Consider the following 22922-nt stretch of genomic DNA (forward strand, 5'->3'; position numbering starts at 1 on the left):
CTTCACTTTTGAGAATAAAATAAAATGCAAAATAGGACCAAACAGCCTTCTCCCTGTGTGCAAGATTTTTTTATGTAGCCCTGACAACACATTTCAGGCAGCAAGGATATCCTGGGAGACGTTAAAAAACGTTATCAGGAGAGTTTTAAGACCAAAGAAAATTAAGGGAAGTCTAGGCCTAGGCCTACTATGTGGAGGTATTTCTGCTTAATGGTCAAGGTGGATAGTGATGATGAGGTCGTTGATTATGTCCAGTGTAAGAAGTGGAGTTGTCATGAAATAAAAGTGATTAGGCGAGAGGCAAATATGAAGCACCAGCTGAAGACGCACTGTCATGATATGTAGCCTAAGCAACTCCTCTACAGGATAAACGTTTTTTATTCAGTCATTCGAACATTATTGGGGTAAATGTTGCTTTTTCCAGGCTATGTTTTTGATGGTAACCCACCAAAATGGTTTCACTTTGCCAATGAGTTCAAATAATAGACGAGTGCAAATGTGTGTAGGCTACGTATACTATGCTAGGTTTTAGTAAAGCATGGTTTAGTGGAATAACTGTTCCATATGGTCTCGCAAGCAGATTCCTTCAAATGTGCCGCTGACTTATCAAAGACGTTATATATATATATATATATATATATATATATAGTCAAGTCAAGTCAGTGAAGTCAAGTTTATTTATATAACGCATTTTATACACAGAGGTCATTCAATGTGCTTTACATAAACAAAACCAAACAAAAAATAACAAATAAAAGCATAGAAAGGTAATATAGTCAAAGAATAGTTAAAAGGTAAATATCATAATAAAAAGAAAACATAAAACACAAGGTAAAATAATTTAAAAATAAAGAATAATTAGTAAGCAAAAAACAAAGGCAAAAGTAGTAAAAAAAAGTAATAAAAGACAAGGTAGAATAATTATCAAGGCAGATTCAGAATTTGTAACTCGGCACATTTAGCAGAAAGCATCTGAGAACAATTTGGTCTTAAGTCTAGATTTAAAACTGGCTACAGTTGGGGCCTTTTTGGTGTCATCCGAAAGTTGGTTCCACAGCTGAGCCGCATAGCAGCTAAAAGCTGCTTCACCATGTTTAGTTCTAACAGTAGGTTTTACTAGCAGGTTTTTCACCTGGGACCTAAGAGGACGAGAAGGTGTGTACTGCTGAAGCATGTCTGACAAGTATTTAGGTCCTGCTCCATTTACTGATGTATAAACAAGCAATAGTGCTTTAAAGTCAATTCTGTGACTTACTGGAAGACAAGTAGACTTAAGAATTGGAGTAATGTGGTCAGTTCTTTTAGTTTTTGTTAGAATCCTAGCTGCTGCATTTTGTATCACCTGAAGCTGTTTAATAGTCTTTTTAGGAAGGCCTGTGAACATTCCATTGCAGTAATCAACCCTGCTGGAGATAAATGCATGAATGAGTTTTTCTAAGTCATATTTTGACATCAGCCCTCTGAGTTTGGCAATATTTTTGAGGTGGTAAAAAGCTGATTTAGTTATCGCTTTCATGTGGCTGTTGAAATTTAGATCACTGTCAATTAATACACCAAGATTTTTAACTGTATCCTTTGCCTTCAACCCTTTTGTGTCAAGGAGAATGGCAACCCTAAGTCTTTCTTCCTTTTTACCAAATATAATTACTTCAGTTTTTTCTTTGTTCAGCTGAAGAAAATTTTGAGACATCCAGGTGTTGATTTGTTCTATACACTGACACATAGATTCAAGAGGACCATAGTCGTTTGGTGACAGAGCAAAGTAAATTTGTGTGTCATGCATAGCTATGATATGAAATCAAAGTATTTTGGATGATTTGTCCAGGGAGCATATAGAGGTTGAATAATAGTGGCCCCAAGATCGACCCCCGGGGTACAACACAGGTCAAGGACATTGGTGTTGAGTTACAGTTTCCGATGGCAACAAAGAAGCTCCTTTCTTGTAGATATGATCTTAGCCAGCTGATAACTATGCCTGTAAATCCAACCCAGTGTTCTAGTCTGTGTAGTAAAATATTGTGATCAACAGTGTCAAATGCTGCACTAAGGTCCAGTAGCACTAGGACTGATGTTTTACCTGAATTTGTGTTGAGGCGTATGTCATGGGAAACTTTAATGAGAGCTGTTTCAGTGCTGTGATTTGCCTGAAAACCAGACTGAAAGTAATCAAAATACCCATTTGATGTTAGGAAGGTGGTTAATTGATTAAAGACTACTTTTTCAATAAATTTGCCAAAAAAAGGTAAATTGGATATGGGCCTGTAATTGTTTAGCATGGAGGCATCCAGGTTATTCTTATTGAGAAGTGGCTTTACAACAGCTGTTTTCAGTGACTTAGGAAAAGTGCCAGACAGCAGTGATACATTTACAATTTGAAGGACATCCGCCGCAATGAAAAACAGTTTTGAAGAAATTGGTAGGCAGAGTGTCTAAGACACATGTGGAAGAGCTGAGATTCTGTACCGTTTTTTCAAGTGTTTCGTAGTCTATCAAGCTGAACTCTGACATCAAGTTTAATTTCCCTCTGTTTGTTGCTGGAAGTTCAGGTTGTTGAATTTGTAATTGAGCAGATATGTTGAGTCTGATTTAGTCAATTTTACATTTAAAAAAAGATGAAAACACATTGCATTTATTAGTTGAGAGAAGTTCAGGCGCTAATTGTGAGGGGGGGGGGTTGTTAACTTATCAACAGTTGAAAATAGAATACGAGTGTTATTTGAACTTCTATTGATAATGTGAGTTATATGTGCGGAGCATCTCTTTATGGATTTCATAGTGGATCTGAAGTTTGTATTTACGCCATTTTCTTTCAGTCTTCCTACACTCTCTTTTTAGAAGTTTAACTGCTGGATTTTGCCTCCATGTCCTTAACTTTCTTGAATTGTAATGGCGCAATGTCATCCATAATGTTTGCCATTTTTGCATTAAAGTGATCAAATAAGTCTTCAGAGTCTGACAGTTGACTTGACTTTAGTGAAAGTGCTTGCTCAAAGAGAGCACTTGTCTGATCATTTATGATTCTCCTTTTTACCATCATAGCTGTGTTTTGAGTGTGTGGGGACATAGACACATCAAAGAACACGCAGAAATGATCAGATAAGGCCAGGTCTTTAACAGCTGTAGAGACATCGAGACCATTTGTGATAACAAGGTCGAGGGTATGGCCCGAGAGAGTGTGTTGGCCCCTGTACATGCTGTGTTAGGGAGAAAGTATCGATTAGTGCAATGAATTCCTTGGCGTAATTGTTTTCAGGATTATCCACATGCAAGTTTAGATCCCCTGATATAATAAGACAGTCAAACTCTATGCAAACGACTGATAGCAGTTCATCTAGCTCTTCAAGAAAAACTTTTGCTGAATGTTTTGGAGGCCTGTAAATTGTCAGTAATAAAAAATAAAAGAGGAGAAGACTTAATGCGTGCACACAGATATTCAAATGAAGTAAAGTCACCGAATGACGACTGATTGCACTGAAAAGACGTCTTGAAAATTGTGGCTATCCCCCCACCTCTTTTATTTGCTCTGGTAGCACTCAAAAAACTGAAATTTGGGGGAGCTGATTCGATGAGAGTAGCAGCACTGTTTGCTTGATCTAACCACAGGGCCGGAGTGGGGCCACTTTTCAGCCCGGGAGTTTCAGGGCCAAGACCGGCCCACTTTTTTAGTGGTGGTAGAAAATTGGATAAATAAGACACATAAGAAACATTTCAGCTCTTATCCTGTAGTTTTTATTATAGGCTACAATATTCCACTATTCCACAAGGATAGGTTGATAAGTTAACAAAAACAGGAAGGAAGAAATAAAGCATTTTAAATGTATCCCACAATTCCACTAAGAGGCATATTGAACTACTGTATTGTTTACATGTTTTTTTTTCTGCATGGGTCAGCTATCATGTTGTTGTTTGGTGATTTGCTCCTTTACTACACTCACTTCTGAGCAAACAAGGCATATACGTTGATCATGTAGCCTCATGTATTGGAAGTTTGGCACATTTCGCAGCATTTTCTTCCAATACTTTTCGTCTTTTTTTCCTGGCCTTTTCAGTCCCTCTTGGCGTCTTTCTATCATCCATCCTCCCTGACGCTTATCACTACGGTAGGGCCGGCCCGGCTGGTAGGCTATCTGAGAAAACTTTTTAGGAAAGACAGGCTATATGGACCCAACCAGTTAACTTTTCTTGGGAGGGGAGAACAACCCATGCAGAGGCTGCGGTGTTAGGCATAGAATGCGAACGTGTGTAGCCAACTTTAAGAGAAGATAGATTAATGTGACAAATGTCAATATTTTTCCCTCGACCGGCCCAAAAGTGAAGCGGCCCACGGTTTGAAAGAGATCTGATATTTAGGAGTGCTATTTTTGCTGTAAGTGTTGGGGAAAAATGGTCCATGGGGGAAATCTGAGGTTGAATTGGTACGGGTAGGAGATTGGACTGGTTTACCCTATAAGCTCGATGCATTTGTGTTTTATTTCTTGTCAATACAGGAATAGAGAATGTCATGGGCTTACTGGGTCCCGGCATGTTCTCAAAACTACTGTCACCATTTTTATTGCAGGGACCCTGAGCATATAATACAATACCGTCATCATCATCATCAAATAATTGTCCCCTGCAGCTGCTATATGCCAGCTGAGAATATGAACTAAGAGGTTGTTGCTGCTTAAGAGATCCTTCTGAATGGAAAGGGGGAGGCCGTAGAGGTGCCATGCACACCTTTGGTGCTAAGGGTCTTGGGGTACTAAAAAACTGCACAGTTGAAGGTCTTGGTCTACTAACAAGGTGGGATGTTGATGGGTATACAGTTGAAGGTCTTGGGCTACTAACAAGGTGGGATGTTGATGGGTATACAGTTGAAGGTCTCGGGCTACTAACAAGCTGCAAGGCTACTGGTAGCAGTCCTTCCATTCTTGCAGGGAAAAATAATGTGCTGGGGTGGGGATGGTGATGGGTATGCAGGGGATCCTGGGGAGTTTGAGCGGGTGGGGGAGTGTTGGGATGAGGATGGATATCCTGGCCTGGGGAGTTGGGTGGGGTGGGGACGTGATTGGGTGTAGGTGGTGATGGGAAATCAAGGAAGATGGGGTTGAATATTGGTCCAGAGTCTCCATCTGCCTGCTGAGGCCCTGGGGAGCTTTCAGCATATATTCCAGTAGTGTATTCCATGTTGTTGTGTCTTTGTGGTGACAAGGAGTCGACGGAGGTGGGGAGGGGTATTGGTACTGGTGTTACAACATGACCCTTCCTTTCTGATAGCCCCTCAGCAGCTTTGATAGGTGCTATCTCCTCATGCTCATAACATCCATTTGTTTGCTGAGATTCCAGGGAGTTTGACGCCAGTGATTGCCTTTGAGTCATTTTAGCAGCACCCATCTTATCTTGTCCAGTGGACATGGCTGGGCATTGTTGAGCTGGTTGTTTGCGTTTCTCCAAGGTCTGCATTTCAGTGGAGGCTACCGGGTGGCTACCAGAGGGCCCCACAGCAGGGAGGGTTGGGCATATCTCTGTTTCAGCCTGTGCAGAGTGTTTTGGTTTAGCTGAGTTGTTGATGTCATCCGCTTGTTCCGTCTGTATGGCCACTGAGCGCTTATCAAAGGGTCGGCTCAAGGTTGGCAGAAAAAATGTTGGGTGCAGGAGAGAGAGGTGATAGTATTCGGTTAAGATCTTGGCCCCAGTCCAACTCAGCTCTGTGCTATTTGGTCTGAAGTATTCCCTGCGATTCTAAAAATTTGGGCATTTGGGAAACAACATACAATCATCCTTTCCCCATTTATATGTCTCACAGCAGAGTCGCCTAGAACAAGGGTTGTGGGATAAATAGGTGTCGAGTGCTACTTCTTGTCTGTGCCCATCTTTCTATTGTTGTGGTTTGATCGCTGCCTGCTTTGGGTCTGTTCCCTGGGAAATTCCTCTCTTACGTCCCGGAGGCATTCAAATCTGTTCCAGTGTTAGGGGCTGTGGGCTTCCCTTAGAACCACAAGCCCTGTAGTAGTTTGCTGATCTGTCTGTATTTCTGATACGAGGCCTGAAGTTATCATCTGAATTTACTGGTGTTGAGGTAATTACAGTTCTTGTATTACGTTTTTTTTTTTTTGCCTGTGCCAAGGCTCTGTACTCACATTTCCCTTTGTGAGGTCGATGCATTCATCTGCTCTATTAGCAGTGATATTAGACTGCTGGGTTACATTCTCTGCATTTCCAGTAGTTGCTATACTCACTTCATGAGATGCCTCTCGTAGTTAATCTGTCTTTGATGGAAGGGCATGCATCTTTGATTCCAAAGTAGAAATCCTCTGTTCTAGCTCAGTACATTTTCGACATGATCTCCTGGGTCTCTGGCCGGAGGAACGCATTTTGTTTTAATCCAACTTCAAGGTGAATTGCCGTTCAGGTTTTGCTCGTTGACTTGGTTGGCTTATTTAAAGTAAAAAACTAACCACTAAAGTTTCAAATTTAAATGTACTTGTTTCACTGTCTTTGCTACCCAGCCGGCACAAGGCCGACCTTCAACGTTGAAATATAGTTGAAATAACGTCAGTTGTTGCGTCAATGTTGAAACAATGTTGAAACAATGTTTAATGCTAAATGGTTGTAAAAGGGTATGTAGACAAACATTGAAACAACGTTCAATGTTAAATGGTTGTAAAAAGGTCAAGAAAATCAATGTTGAATTATAGGTGAAATAATGTCAGTTGTTGTGTCAATGTTGAAACAATGTTGAAACACTGTTTTAATGCTAAATAGCTTTGTAAAATGTTGACAAATGGTTGTAAAATAAGAAATCAACGAAATTAATCAGCATGGATGTTAGCCTAAACCAAATTGATTTGATATCAAGAAAAAAGGCGTCAAATTGATATGAAATTTATGTCACACCATGAGAACAATCATGTTAATAATCATAATAGTAGGCTAGCAATAATAGCCCACTAGGCTAATTGACACATCTACCAATCAGTTTGGTAGCCATTTCAATGTAACAGTCTAAAATGCGACTATTGTTTTTATGCTTATCGCCTCTTGATAAGCGCATGCGCGCACACAGCAACTCCCATCCCCCTGACTGACTTTTTTGAACTCCAGCTCTGCTCCAGCCCACCAGTGACTTCAACCGTCACTTTTCTGTCATGCATCTGACTTCATGTGTAAGCTGTAGAAACTCTGCCGTTATCATATCCAAGGTAAGAATTACAGTACTTTTGTATGCCAATTGAAAACGGGAATTTATTCGAAATATATTGTTTTCATAATGGAATGTTAACCAAAGCTGTTAGTCATGTTAGAATTAGCTAGCAATTAGCTAGCGAGCTAACATCGCTATCATTAGCGATGTTAGCTGTTAATTTTAACTTTCCCAGCTACTATCTAACTTCATTATTGTGTGGAATATCTGGAATGGTAGTTTATACCCAGATAGCAATTACTCATTGAATCTATGTTAAATTAACATTATTTTGTCAACGTTAAAATCATTGAGTCAACGTCGCACTTCAACATTGATCCTATAACATTTTGCACCCTCTATTAATATTGAAGCAATGTTGAAATTCCAACTACAGATCAACGGAATTTCAATGGTATTTCAATTAAAACTAGAAAAGCATTTCCTGAAGGAAATACAGTGCATGAAAATGCAAAAATATGATGTAAAATATCATACAGAGTAAAAACAAACTATATTGGTTGCTAAGTAGATGAGGTTTAATATAGTTGGAATGACTGAACAGTTAAATAGGTGGATAGTTTAAATGGTTAAATGGTTAAATTATTTAGGTAGATAGTTGACGATAACTGACAGTTGGAATGGCTCTAATGTTTGCTAGCAGTTATGCTAACTATGTTAACAAAGATAATAATGTTAACAAAGTTACTATGCTAACTAGCATGTTAACATGCTAGCATGCTAACTATGCTAACCATGTTACTTAGCTAACTTAGCTAATTGTTTTTAGTAGTTTTGTTAAAAATGCTAACTAGCATGCTAACATGCTAGCGCTAGCATGCTAACTATGCTACCCACGTTACTTAGTTAACATAGCTAATTATTTTTAGCAGTTTTGCTAAAATTGCTAACTAACATGCTAACATGCTAGCATGCTAACTATGCTAACCATATGACTTAGCTAATCATTTTAAGCAGTTTTGCTAAAAATGCTAACTAGCATGCTAACATGCTAGCATGCTAACAATGCTAACCATATGACTTAGCTAACTTAGCTAATCATTTTAAGAGGTTTTGCTAAAAATGCTAACTAGCATGCTAACATGCTAACTATGCTAACCATGTGACTTAGCTAACTTAGCTAATCATTTTTAGCAGTTTTGCTAAAAATGCTAACTAACATGCTAGCATGCTAACTATGCTAACCATGTGACTTAGCTAACTTAGCTAATCATTTCAAGCAGTTTTGCTAAAAATGCTAATTAGCATGCTAACATGCTAGCATGCTAACTATGCTAACCATGTGACTTAGCTAACTTAGCTAATCATTTTAAGCAGTTTTGTTAAAAATGCTAACTAGCATGCTAACATGCTAGCATGCTAACTATGCTAACCATGTGACTTAGCTAACTTAGCTAATCATTTTAAGCAGTTTTGCTAAAAATGCTAATTAGCATGCTAACTATGCTAGTATGCTAACTATGCTAACCATGCTACTTAGCTAACTTAGCTAACTAGCTACAGTGGGTAGGAGTCATAGTTGATGACAAGTAACAGTTACAATGGCTGAACAGTTAAAAAGTTCAGTAGTTTAAAGGGTTAAATTGTTTAACAGTAAAATATTATAGTGAGGACTTTTATTTTGAAACAGTTTTTGGCAGAGGAAGCAGTTGAACAGGATGTGTAGTCTTAATAGGGCCAGTTTGTATGCTTAAAGCCTGAGACTGGCAGTTGGTCCAGGTGGCCCGAACACCTGCCATAGGATTCTAATTGTTTAACGGCTCTATTGTGATGTCATCAGCCCATGTTAAGTCTATGGGGAAATTTTGACTAGTTTTTAATTAATAGTTTAAAAAGTATAAAAGTTACAAAGCTGAAAAATACATAGCACCCATGTCCTAAGTAAGACCTACGTAACATAGTTTGAATGAAGTTTCTACGTTAAACGGTTGAAGCTGCATTAAATGCGTTAGAAGAAGAAGAAGAACTAGAAAAGCATTTCCTGAAGGAAATACAGTGCATGAAAATGCAAAAAATATGATGTAAAATATCATACAGAGTAAAAACAAACTATATTGGTTGCTAAGTAGATGAGGTTTAATATAGTTGGAATGACTGAACAGTTAAATAGGTGGATAGTTTAAATGGTTAAATTATTTAGGTAGATAGTTGACGATAACTGACAGTTGGAATGGCTCTAATGTTTGCTAGCAGTTATGCTAACTATGTTAACAAAGATAATAATGTTAACAAAGTTACTATGCTAACTAGCATGTTAACATGCTAGCATGCTAACTATGCTAACCATGTTACTTAGCTAACTTAGCTAATTGTTTTTAGTAGTTTTGCTAAAAATGCTAACTAGCATGCTAACATGCTAGCGCTAGCATGCTAACTATGCTACCCACGTTACTTAGTTAACATAGCTAATTATTTTTAGCAGTTTTGCTAAAATTGCTAACTAGCATGCTAACATGCTAGCATGCTAACTATGCTAACCATATGACTTAGCTAATCATTTTAAGCAGTTTTGCTAAAAATGCTAACTAGCATGCTAACATGCTAGCATGCTAACAATGCTAACCATATGACTTAGCTAACTTAGCTAATCATTTTAAGAGGTTTTGCTAAAAATGCTAACTAGCATGCTAACATGCTAACTATGCTAACCATGTGACTTAGCTAACTTAGCTAATCATTTTTAGCAGTTTTGCTAAAAATGCTAACTAACATGCTAGCATGCTAACTATGCTAACCATGTGACTTAGCTAACTTAGCTAATCATTTCAAGCAGTTTTGCTAAAAATGCTAATTAGCATGCTAACATGCTAGTATGCTAACTATGCTAACCATGTGACTTAGCTAACTTAGCTAATCATTTTAAGCAGTTTTGTTAAAAATGCTAACTATCATGCTAACATGCTAGCATGCTAACTATGCTAACCATGTGACTTAGCTAACTTAGCTAATCATTTTAAGCAGTTTTGCTAAAAATGCTAATTAGCATGCTAACTATGCTAGTATGCTAACCATGCTACTTAGCTAACTTAGCTAACTAGCTACAGTGGGTAGGAGTCATAGTTGATGACAAGTAACAGTTACAATGGCTGAACAGTTAAAAAGTTCAGTAGTTTAAAGGGTTAAATTGTTTAACAGTAAAATATTATAGTGAGGACTTTTATTTTGAAACAGTTTTTGGCAGAGGAAGCAGTTGAACAGGATGTGTAGTCTTAATAGGGCCAGTTTGTATGCTTAAAGCCTGAGACTGGCAGTTGGTCCAGGTGGCCCGAACACCTGCCATAGGATTCTAATTGTTTAACGGCTCTATTGTGATGTCATCAGCCCATGTTAAGTCTATGGGGAAATTTTGACTAGTTTTTAATTAATAGTTTAAAAAGTATAAAAGTTACAAAGCTGAAAAATACATAGCACCCATGTCCTAAGTAAGACCTACGTAACATAGTTTGAATGAAGTTTCTACGTTAAACGGTTGAAGCTGCATTAAGTGCGTTAGAAGAAGAAGAAGAATAAGAAGAAGCCTAGGAAGAACAATACAGTGCATTTTCATGCACTGTAATAAGAAGAAGCCTAGGAAGAACAGTACAGTGCATTTTCATGCACTGTAATGAATATTGAAACAACGTTGAAATTACAACCAAACTAAAGATCAATGCGATTTCAATGGTATTTCAATTGATATTAAACCTCAGTAAACCACTTTTAATCTGGAAAAATATTGGGAAATTCACATCCTGCTTTATATACAGCCAGGATAAATTTGACTAGGCCTAGTATGGCTGGTTTAGGCTACACAATCGTGCATAAATAACCATTGACAACTTATCAGTTTGAAAATCAAGTGCATTTATTAACTCTTCATTTAGAAATTCACGTGTGTTGTGCTTCCCTGCCATCCATTCAGTAGCTATAGCATTCATAGACCACCTGTTCGCAGTCAGCCCTCCTCCATCATCCAGTAGCAGAGTGAAGTGGCACCCAACAGAAACAGAACAAAAAGAGATAGACAGTGTTAGATAAATATGTTCAACTGAAACTGAAGGCTACTTATAATTGAAACTTTAGAATAATCATAGAATATATATTCTATATGTTTGTTGAGTTTGCTGTCAAAATGCCAGGCTGAAGATAGTGTTAGAATAATTCAGTTTCGCAAGCTGGGTGAGCTCATTGAACATGCCGTGTTTGCTAGCAGCACCAGCCATTCGGGCAGCTCTGTTCGTCCGAACAATTTTGCTGCCCAATGAACGGTTAATGATAGCAGTCTAGTCAGATATGACTTAAAGTTAACTTATATCAGTATTGCTAAAGTTAGCCTATTAAACTCACAAAAATATGATCACCAGGAGTTACATAAATGTTAGCTAAATCTCCACGTTAACCAGCAGCACATCTTCGGCCTATAATTTTGACAGTAGCCTAGAAGCTAACGTTACCGGTAGGCCTAGCACTACTTCATATTTTATTATCATGAGTATAATAAACTGTAACTTACTGACAACAAAGGTAGGACCTAATTATAAATCAGACTGCCAAGTAACGTTAACCTAACATTATGATGAACTGCCATAACGTAAGCTAGCCTAAACAATAATTTGACAACAGCAAGTAAATTTAGCCAGCCTAGCATTTGAATGAGTTTGTAAGTCAGACAGTTCGATGTACATAGACTGTAAACATGACCGAATTTAATGTAGTACACTTTTACAATAAAACATTATCGTTTGATAAATAAATGCTTGCTTACCATTAAGGAGGAGTGAACTTGACAGAGAGCTTAACACCCCTGTTGGTCTGATTGAACTGTTGCTGAAAATGATCTCCTGGACAGTTCAAACGTCGTCGCGCGGTCAACTATAAATCCACTACTTTTCAATCACCATGTTAAGATTTCCCAGTCAACCACAAATCCATGACTTTTCAAAATCTTTTAGTGAACTATGTATCGATGCTCTATCGATTATGGCAACATAAACTATAAACCAATGTTGTTTCGATATCTCTCTTATCGATATTCATGCACTGTCGGGTTTTTGTCAGGATTGTAATGCTGATTCAATGTCTATTTACCATTGAGATTTCAATCTCAACCAAAATGATGATTTGGATGGAAAATCAACATCATATCAATGTCACCTTGCTATCTGGGTATCATATATCATATCTAGCTGTCTGTGATGTCGCTATGAATGTAGAGTTTTAGTTTGAATGAAATATCAGATGCAAGTAAGTTAACTTAGCTAGCACTACATTTAAAGTGGCTGTTACCATGCAGGCTAGCTGCTAACGTTACAGACACATATGAAGGTTGTTAACGTTAAGTAGCAGTAATAACGGTTACCTTGTGAGCTTCCATGGGACATAGGTAGGTAACAATATTTTTACATTATTACATTATTATACATACATAATATACATGTAGTGTTGCTATAACGTGTTAACTGGTAAAATGACCAGTAAAACAAATTAATAAAGTCATATATAAGTTATCTCACCCACTGATTTAAGGAACTGCAGTTTAGTATAGCCATGGTCATTAACAGACCTGTCATATAATAGATGTGAATGGGGGCAAGTATGATGGGTGGGTATGCCGACAAGTAAAGGGATGTTTAGTTTGTGAAGGGTAGTGTTAGGCTACATGTTTTTCATTTCTTAGCCCTTATTTGATGTACCTGACTTGCACTGAGGCATGTGTTTATTTAAGATGCATGTGAGTGAAGTAGTGCTTCTGTGAACAGGACAATATGTCATGTTCTGTGTGTTTTGCAACTTATTATCTTAGTCTCCATGTGTAGTCTCCTCTGTTTGCAGGCGGTGTGTTGTGAGGACTGCTGCCCTGAGAACGCTGAGTGCATTCTGGAATATTCCAAATGTGTGCCACTTCCATACTGAAGAAGTTCCAAGCCCGCAAGAGAATTCACTCACCAGGTAGACACACACACAAACACACACACACACGTAGAATCGCATATAACATTATAATGGGTAAGCATGTACAGTGGGCATCGCTTTCAAATGACCACTTCATTCGCGCATTACGCGGCGTGAAGCTGCGTGAAGCTTTAGTACCACTTTCAGCCGCTCTCAGTCGCTCTGCCACTGTACATCGCTCTGCCTGCCGTCCCTTACATAATTGTTGCCGAGAGTAATCCCAGCCTACGAATTCAATAACAAAATAAATCAGGCATAATTAAACATTACCTCGATTTAGGCTACTTGGGTATGGCTTAAGGCTTGACTACACGAAAATCGAAATTTGCTGTCTACATTATTGTCAGTGTTGGGGTTAACGCAACTACGCAAATCAAAACAGTGGTGTGATAATTGAGCCAGTAGAGAAATAACTGTTCAGAATTAATCTGTAGCCTTGGGTAGGCTTCTGCAGAAAACAATGTTGTTGCTGATTTAATACTATCTGGCGACGTTTTTAACAGGCTACACAATAGAGGCTTAGACAACTATGACCCACGTTTTGGTTTCGTAAATTAATTTGGCCTACTTCTTGACTGCAATGTAGTCAATTGACTGCTTGACATGTCATTTTTATTTTTCTGTACAATAAACAATTACATCTGCTTTATGCCGCAGAATTACATTAATATTTGGCTGACTGCAGACGCGCCACTTCCCTCCCCATATTCCAAGATTAAGATAGTATGAAGTGCTTTTTGTAAAAAAATAGTTAAAACGAATAGCTATTTGCAATTTGACAAAACACTGGTCCTCATTTTGCGAATGCGAGGACGATATGAGCCTGTTGCATTTAGTTAGATGTCCGAGTCACGCATAATGTTTGAAAACCACTGGCTCGTAATCACAATAATTTAACACACGACAGTTGGATAACCTACTTCATCATGTCCCCATGCCTACATTTTTGTGAGTAACATAGAGATCGTTAAAAACAATAAAGTATGGCTCTCCGTTTGGGACATCGAAAACTTATATTTTTAATAGACTACCGTCGAAGATGCTGACTTGCAAAAGCCTCGGGATAACACGTTATCTCCACTATCATCAGTCATGCCCCTTGATCAAAGTGGGGAATGAAATAAAAGTTTGAGAACCACTGGCTTAACAAGTTACCTACAGTCCAGAACACAGAATCTATTGCAATATTCTGATGATCGGCGATGATATCGGCAAATGTTTGTTTTCCAAAGTAAGAATTTCACTTCACCATGCACCTTCGACAATACCTGGCCTACCTGGTATCATTACAAACATTATTCTGTATACTAAAACTGGCATATTTTATGGCATTGTGTCATGTAAGTTCGTTGCAAAATCTAGAGAAATGTGTGAGGTGGTCAGCGGGGGACAATTGAGACACACATTGGATTGTGTTATTACTTGAACACTCCACACTATCCACAGCTGTGGTAGGCCTATCAGGGGCAGGAGGATTACTGTCAGCGCAGGCTTTATATAAAATTCTTCAACAGAAGGCCTCGAATGTTGTCTTGTTTGTGGAGCGCTTTGCTTCGCTTCTGTAATTTCGGCTTCATTGAAAATGAGGGCTTCCCTCAATGACCCTCCGAGAATAAATAAAGATTGAATGAATGAATGAATGCAGGCTTGCCCAAAATAAAGGCATGTGGTTTGCGCAGCCTACAGTAAATAACAGACCCGCCAGAATGTGCGTTATGATGCTTTTTTACGAGCAAGATGTTTTGGTACCCTACGCACACTGCATGTTCTTAAATAACAATGATCATCAGTAATATTCGACCATTAATTTGGGTAAATGGGCAAGCGTGACCACCTTGATTGGCTGATTGGCTGATGATTGTAACGCGGGCATGATTCCAAACACCTCCCTTACGATGATGAGTGACAGGTCTCAGAATGCGTGCGCTACACAAGGACGGAAGATGATGAATAACTGGGGTCGTAGGCTATTCACAAAGGCTTTTATCTTACTACTAGGAGTAGGTAAATCGCACTTAAAGATTTTAGATTGGAGTTTTCTCTTAAAAGTTATTCACAAAGCCTTTCACACAACTCCTACACTAGGAGTGAGTCTTCTTGGCTATGGGTGACGTCATTACTCATGCACGAGCTTGACTGAAGTGACCACCTTGATTGGCTGACGATTGTAACGCGGGAATTCCAAACACCTCCCTTCCGATGATGACTGACAGGTGACAGGTCGGAGAATGCGTGCGCTACACAAGTAGTGAGAAGGACGGAAGATGATTAATAACTGAATAAAAAGGCCTAGCCTAAATGAATAAAGAGTAAGGCAAAACAAATAGCTTAGTAGCCTAATGAAACATAGGCCTATGGATTGATGCAGTAGCCTACCTTTGCAACATTATTAAATGAATCTGTCACCATATCCCTAGGCTACGTTTGCAAAGAGGAGAACATTTTAATTTGATTCACAATGAAACGTTACATTTCATTTACATGTTAACAATGAGTAGTTTTGGTTGTTGTTGGTGGCGTTATTGCATCCCTTTTATGAATGCAAAATTGTTCCCTTGCGATTGGAAGCTCCTGTTGCGCATAGGCTATTTTAAAACATCGCAACGTAAAATGCCACAAAAAAGCTGTTTATGAATAGGTCTTAGTCAGTTAGGAGTCCTCTCGACTTAAGCTGTCCCAGACTTAGGTGCTACATTTAGGTCTAACATGCTTCGTGAATTACTTTTTGTGAAAAAATTAGGAGTCCTGAAGTTAGGAGTGACACGCCCATTATTTTTAGGAGTTGCTCCTAAATTCGCCAGTTAGGAGCTACTTTTAGCCTTAAAATTCTTTGTGAATACGGCCCCTGAATAAAAAGGCCTAGCCTAAATGAATCAAGGCAAAACAAATAGCCTAGTAGCCCAATGAAACATACGGATTGATGTAGTATCTTTGTAACATTATTAAATTATTCTGTTACTATGCCTACGTTTGCAAAAGAGAACATTTTAATTTGATTCACACTAATGTTACATTTAATTTACATGTTGACAATGATTAGCCTAGTTTTGGTTGTTGTTGGCGGCGTTATTGCATGTTAGTTATGCCTACAATGCAAAATTGCTTCCTCGCGATTGGAAGCTCCTGTAGCTGCATAGGATTTCAAAACCGCAGGTTTGTGAATAGGTCTGTGAGTAAGGAGTCCTCTTGACTTCTTTTAAGCTGTCAGAGGTGGGAAGGTGTGATTTTTTGGGGGAAGGGCCGGATTAACTTGGCACAATTGTCTGATGGCCCCCCTTCCCCCCAGCCAACGTGAATCGGGTGGTTAGTTAATAGGCCTATCGTGAAGATTTTTCCTGCCATCTAAGGCACGAGCGCATCTGTGAGGCCAAGCCTCACCAAGTAGCTCGTTTGTTTACAACTAACATTCCATTTAATTAAACTGCTTTATAGGCTATGCCGAAATAGTTTTCAACATTTTGAATATTAGTGTCGGGTGAATTGAAATGTTCTCAAAGTAGCCTTATGGCTGAAAGCTGCTTGGGACCCTCCCCCCGTCAAGCAATATAACCATAAAAACGCGTTCCTGCACTCATTGTTTCAAAAGGAGTAATTTTGGCTTTGTCAGAACTGAAGAGCTGTGGACGGCACGGCACGGTATGCCCAATGAAAATAAATTAACGCAACGCAACACAACACAACACAGACCCCGCTTCTCTCGCGTCAGTCACTGACATGAACGAAACACAGAACCCGCTTCTCTCACGGCAGTCACTGACAGTAACCTAGAATAAATGCATGGGGAAAAACACTTCCCCATGACAAAGACATCGTAAAAAACACTGAAAGTTAATATTTTGTCACTAGCAACATTCATCTGTCCTTTGTCAAATGTATTATGTTCCAAGTACCCTATGCGTAATTCTGCTTCATAAAGTTGAACAAATACATTTGCTTATTTGACAGAAAAATATAAATAGCCAGTCTACAGTGCAGAGTTGGTAAGTTATGGTAGGCCAACCTGCAGTGAACATACAAACAGGGGAAATTATTTCTCTTGCAGCTGAGTAGCCTCAGGTGCGCACGTAGACATAAGGCCGAACATGCAAGCGCCAATGAATCGTGCTCTCACGACAATCGCGCCGTTAAACTTAAATAGGTTAACATCACTCTAAGTTCGCCTTCAAGCAAGGAAAACGATGATTTGAAGACATCTGTTTCGTTGGAAGGGCAAGGGGTAGCAACAGGGCAACACAGAGACAGGCCCGATGGCAGGGCTGTTTTGAGATTATTAAAATATAGGATATTCTACGGGAAAACATTAAAACTGCAAGACAGCGGGGAAAGTTAAAATACGTGATAAACACGGAAAAAGTTGGCATGCATTGTTTCGGTCCCCGTGCACAGGGATTTTTTGTCATACTATTAATCACATATGATTATTTGTGAAATTGTGCAAACAGGCGCAACACATTTGAAAAGGAAGGACTGGTAGCATGCAAGCTCACGGGAAAGATTGATTTAAGAACGTTATCACAAAGTGTGTGGCTGTGGCGCGGGCGGAAGACAATTGGCAGGGGAGGGTCATGTCTTTTTTAACAATTCTGTCGGAGGGTCATTGAACAATTTCTAGCAGACAAGAGAGGGTCATGCAACTTCCAACTGAAGCACTCAAAATTCCTCCGGTGGCCCCTTCAATAAATAACGATCAGTCCCTAGATTGCTGCTGGGCTATATGTCTTGGTTCTGTTAACAACTCATTGTCAAACGCATAGCCTATCTCGCGGTTGCATCCATTACAAACAAACATGCACTGTGAACGTCTGGGATTGGGGAGAGCACTAAATGCTCTACTGAATAAGCACGAAGTCAAACCTTTAAATGAAAAACACTCTTTAATAATCCAAAAAAATAAACCGCTAATGAAGTAAACTTGACCATCAAAAATCGTTTATCGCTTGTAACTCCGTGATACCAGGACGTAACAGGAAGGCATTTGGCTGAGCAACGGAGGTTAATATGCTCCATGTTTTGTCCAAACTGTCTATCATCGTTGCACTCGGAGAAAACCGGAATGTTTCATTCGTCCCCGTTTCAATCGTCCCGGTTGTACCTACTCAAAACGCAGATAGAACCTTATTATTCTAAGGTAGCGAAATAGCGTTCAGCATGATTCATGCCCAATTAATTCCCCCTGTTAAAGTGTTCGCCTTTGTAGTTTGGTTTCGTGATAGCCTATGATAAACGGCTTATGGCCAAATATGTGAAAACGTTAAAATACAGTAGGCGATAAACCCGGAAAAAGTTGACAGTGATTTTTTCATAATCACTTTGGAGGGTCATAGAAAAATGTATTGCTGGCGAGGGAGGGTCACGTCTTTTTGGACTAATGCTCCCAAAACTCCTCCGGTAGCCCCTTAAATAAATAACGAACAGTCCCTAATGAAGTAAACTTGTGACCATCAAAAATCGTTTATCGCCTGTAACTCCGTGATAACAGGACGTAACAGGAAGGCATTTTTGCTGAGCAACGGAGGTTAATACTCTATATTTTGTCCAAATGATGTCTGTCTATCATCGTTGCACTCGGAGAAAACCAGAATGTTTAATTTGTCCTGCGTCTCTACGGCTGCAAACGGGATTCACTCGCAGTTAACCAAATATTTCTTTATTAGGGCAGGGCAGGCATATTTCTGGCTATTACATTATTTCTAAACCAGTCTGCTAAAGTCTGTAGTGAAGTCTGTGTAGGGTTTTCCAGGCTCCATTTCTTTTTACGAGACACCCTGCTCACTTGAGCCATCTACCGGTTGTTTGGGTTGTTGCAGCGTCTCACTGGAAAAATACAAATTAAAGTCGCGTGATACCGCGTGATCCCACGCGCGGACCGCGAGTGAAGCTGGCCAAATCGAAGCACTGCCCACTGTATTTGTGTCTGTAACTGTGTTTAGTTTATCCCCTCTTTTCATGTGTCTGTTTGTTGTTATGACTTCTCATCCATGAGAAGCAAAAAACCAAGCACTGAAGACAGGACAACCACAGAGACGAACCGACAAAGGACAGCGGTACAGAGAGGTTATAAATACACAGACCGATGAACAAATTGACAGATAACTGGACAAGATCAATAAAACAGTAGGGAACAGGTGTGAGCAGAAAATGGAGGGAAAACTAAGAAGACAGGAAGTGCAGACCAAATAAGGAAAGGGGTGGAGACAGTCACATGACTGCAGACAGGTAAACACAGAGCACATGGGGAACAGCAAAAGCACACAACAAACTCAGTAAAATATACAAAATGGCCACCAGGGTGGCACAAAGGCAGTCCAGGCCAGACCTTATGATTTTCCAGGCACGATCCTGATAGATAGTGTCAGTACCTCTTGTTGAACTCTTTATTTTGTCTTCACCTATCTGCCATTGCTATTGCTTTGTGTTTGTTTTGTTTTTCATTCCATGTGCTGGTTGTCATGACCGGATTATCGTGACCACGGGCCCTGGACACAATTTCGGACGCCCCCCTCCCCACATGCCCGCACGCCTGAAATAGTAGCCTACTCTTGCAAAGAGCACAGAGTGTTTACATCACTACATAGGACGCTGGTTCAGGGGTTTCTCTCCTGAGGATTCTGCGATTTTCACACAATTCTGGACAGAAACTTTAAGCTAAAGCAGGGGTCTCAAACACCCGGCCCGCGACGTATGTCAAAATAATAATGTAATCCGGCCCTTGAGACTTTTTAATTGTGACAAACAATGATACTGATTAAAATAGACGATAGTTCCAAGTACACATCTCATTTGTACTCTGCTCCACTATGTGCTAGACATCCAGAGCTTCATTCAAACCCAAAATCGCTGCGCAAAGTTTTCAGGAAATACTTGTATTACACGCGAGAAACACAAAGACGTGCATTTGTAATGACGCGGAAGCGATGCAGGCCATAGTGTTGCATAAATTGAAGCAGAAATTAAGCAGAAATGCAGGCCTACACCAAATGTTGAAAAACGTTTACGTGTGATGAAGTCTTAGGTAGGCTATGTTATTCACCTATTCTAAATCTGAAGGAGAATATCCTTTTGGAGATTATGATCGATCGTCTATTGAATGGAGGTGCGTCTGCGTGTATACGACGGTGTCCACTAAGCATACCATGCTTATTTCGACCCTCTGCCCAACAAAGCTTGGAGGTTGCAGTGGTAATCGTGATGATAGTGTCCGTAATGGACGTGGTACAGACAGCAGGGCTAGTAGAAATAGGGCTCTAAACTACAAAGTCACCCGCAATATGATGCGAATTTCTGGGTACTCAGATTACCCGCGATAGGAACTGATTTAACCAGAATACTTTATTGTAGGCCTTGTGGTTTAGAAACCATATACATCTTAGATGTTGGTATACATCTTAGGTGTTTTCCTGTTAATTTGTTATGTGGGTAATATGAAAAAAGTAAAGTAAGTTGAAAGGTGCATAATTTGAGGTGCTTGCCATCCAGTGGCAAATTTGATGGGTAAATTTACCCCCTTCATAAACTTTTGTTTTACTCAAAGATTTTTACATTTACAGTAGGACTGTATCTCTGACCACTTTCAAGCCATGGCCTTTTGACATTTTGATATAAAAATCCAATGGTGTTGCTTTCTTAACCCTGACGCCTATAGTTTGCCAGGTTTAAAAAAGTTAGGAGAGGAAAATATTTTTATTTGGTGTGAAACACACACATACCTGTTTTTATGCTTTTCATTTGTTTTATAATTTCTATTAATATTTATTTTATCATTATTTTATTTATAAGCTAAGGTTGCTAGCACAGGTGTCTTAAACTAGATAAAAACACTTGCACTTTCTGTTTGCAGTTTTGTGTGGTATTTGAAAAAAAGAACATTGCATTTTCAGAAATAGCTGGCCCTCCAATCAGATGACGTTGGCAGAATTGGCCCCCAGCTCATTTGAGTTTGAGACCCCTGAGCTAAAGACAGGCAAGCTGCCTGCCGTCTGACTCATCCAAACCACAAACTGCATGCGTGAAACACTAACATGGGATTTGGACATCACAATAAATGAGGATACCCATAAATAAATCTGCACTGATAAGAGGTTTAATTGACAGAAATGAATTTCATGTGTAGGCTATCATCTAGTCAATCATGGAAGAAAACTCGCACACCATTGTTTGCCGTTGAAAAATAAATAAAAGTGTTTAATCCATCAACCAATGTGCTACCAAGTGAGGTGACAAACGTCCTCAGACCTTCATCAGTGCAAAAGAGTTTGGCGCGAGACCCTACCTGTCTAACCTAGGCTATCATCTAGAAACTACAACATGTAATGATAAGTGAATGAGGTTAACTCCCAACCACTAGATGACTGCATTAATGGCATAGCTACCAGATACATAGGAAATATGTGATATAATGATATCAATAGATTAAGAGAATGAAAAAGTCATGCTGAACGTGTGTGCTGACCAAGTTTAATAAATAAAAGGTTTATTTATTAAAAAAAGCAATTTCTCAATCAAATAGTAACCAGGAGTGATCTGACAGATGTCATGGAAAGTGTGAAGCTGCCTGACCCTCTGAATTGGACTGGAAAGGTGGACTGTGAGTGGCGAACGTTCAAACAACGATTTACGTTGTATCTACAAGCCTTGGGCCTGGATACCAAGTAGAGGTCTGCACTCCCGCGGTAGACCCGCGGGTCCCGACGCAAAAGAGTGCGGCGCGGGACAACTTTTGAAAGCTCTTTGCGGGAGCGGGCGGGATGAGAGAGGTGCGTTCGCGGGTGCGGGACAAACCGATGATTCACTGCACTCCCGCAAATTAAATATGTGCATCAAATTAAATATGGAAATTATTAAAGTAATGTTCATAACTATAGTTCAGCTGGATGTTCTGTTAGGCAGCATTAAAAAAACGGGGTTTAAGCATAACTGACGGATTGCAGACCTATAGCCTATATTGTCGTTTACGTGTGTTCAATTTGTTCCTGCTGCTCACACTCTAAAAAATGTTGGGTTAAAAATAACCCAAATATAACCCAGCCGCTGGTTAACTATTGGACCAACACCACATTGAGTTATCCTAACCCAATGGTCTGGGTACATTATTAAACCCAGCAGATTGGGCATGATTCTAACCCAAAACGCTGGGTTATATCAACACAACGTTAGTTAAATTGGCACAATAGACCAATGTGCTGGGTTATAAATATAAATGTTGAGTAAAATTCACACAGTATATTGGGTATAGATTCAACCCAAACCACTGGGTTATAATAATAATAACTTCAATTTATATAGCGCCTTTCAAGATACCCAAGGTCGCTTTACAAGAGTGGGAGTAGGGCGGCAGGGGCAGGGTAGGGGTTTAGGGAGGGTAGGCAAGAGAGAAGAGGTGTGTTTTGAGGTGCTTTTGGAACTGTGTCAGAGAAGTGGCGGAACGGATAGGAGGGGGCAGGGTGTTCCAAAGGGTAGGGGCAATTGCACAGAAAGCCCTGCCACCAAAGGTCTTGAGTCTGGTGCGGGAAATGGAGAGTAAGTCCTTGCTGGTGGAGCGCAGGGACCGTGACTGGGTGTACGGGTGGAGGTCAGTGATGTACTTGGGTGCCAGTGAGTGAAGTGATTTGTAGGTAAGGAGGGGGATTTTGTAGCTGATGCGTTGTTTGATTGGCAGCCAGTGGAGTTTCTTAAGGGTGGGGGTGATGTGCTGCCAGGGCTTGGTGTGGGTTAACACCCTGGCAGCTGAGTTCTGGACATACTGCAATCTGTCTAGGGCTTTGTTGGGCAGCCCAGACAGGACACCAATGCAGTAGTCCAGACGGGAGGT

The 22922-nt window shown here is 39.7% G+C and overlaps 1 protein-coding gene across 4 annotated transcripts in view; it reads left to right on the forward strand.

Moving 5' to 3' along the window:
• The window catches only part of LOC121689398 (solute carrier family 12 member 3-like), a 76679-nt gene that overhangs the window by 13112 nt on the left and 40645 nt on the right, over positions 1-22922 (forward strand). Inside the window, exons 1-2 of one of the 4 annotated variants that reach the window (XM_042069174.1) lie at positions 7084-7181; positions 12995-13111. The exons of 2 other annotated variants lie outside the window; for them this stretch is intronic. The gene's annotated coding sequence lies outside the window, so the exon portion shown is untranslated. Of the gene's footprint in view, positions 1-7083; positions 7182-12994; positions 13112-19185; positions 19331-22922 lie in introns of those variants that run through there. One more of the 4 variants, XM_042069175.1, reaches the window with a different exon arrangement.

The sequence above is a fragment of the Alosa sapidissima genome, chromosome 18 (genome assembly GCF_018492685.1).
Source record: "Alosa sapidissima isolate fAloSap1 chromosome 18, fAloSap1.pri, whole genome shotgun sequence".
NCBI classification, from domain to species: Eukaryota; Metazoa; Chordata; class Actinopteri; order Clupeiformes; family Clupeidae; genus Alosa; species Alosa sapidissima.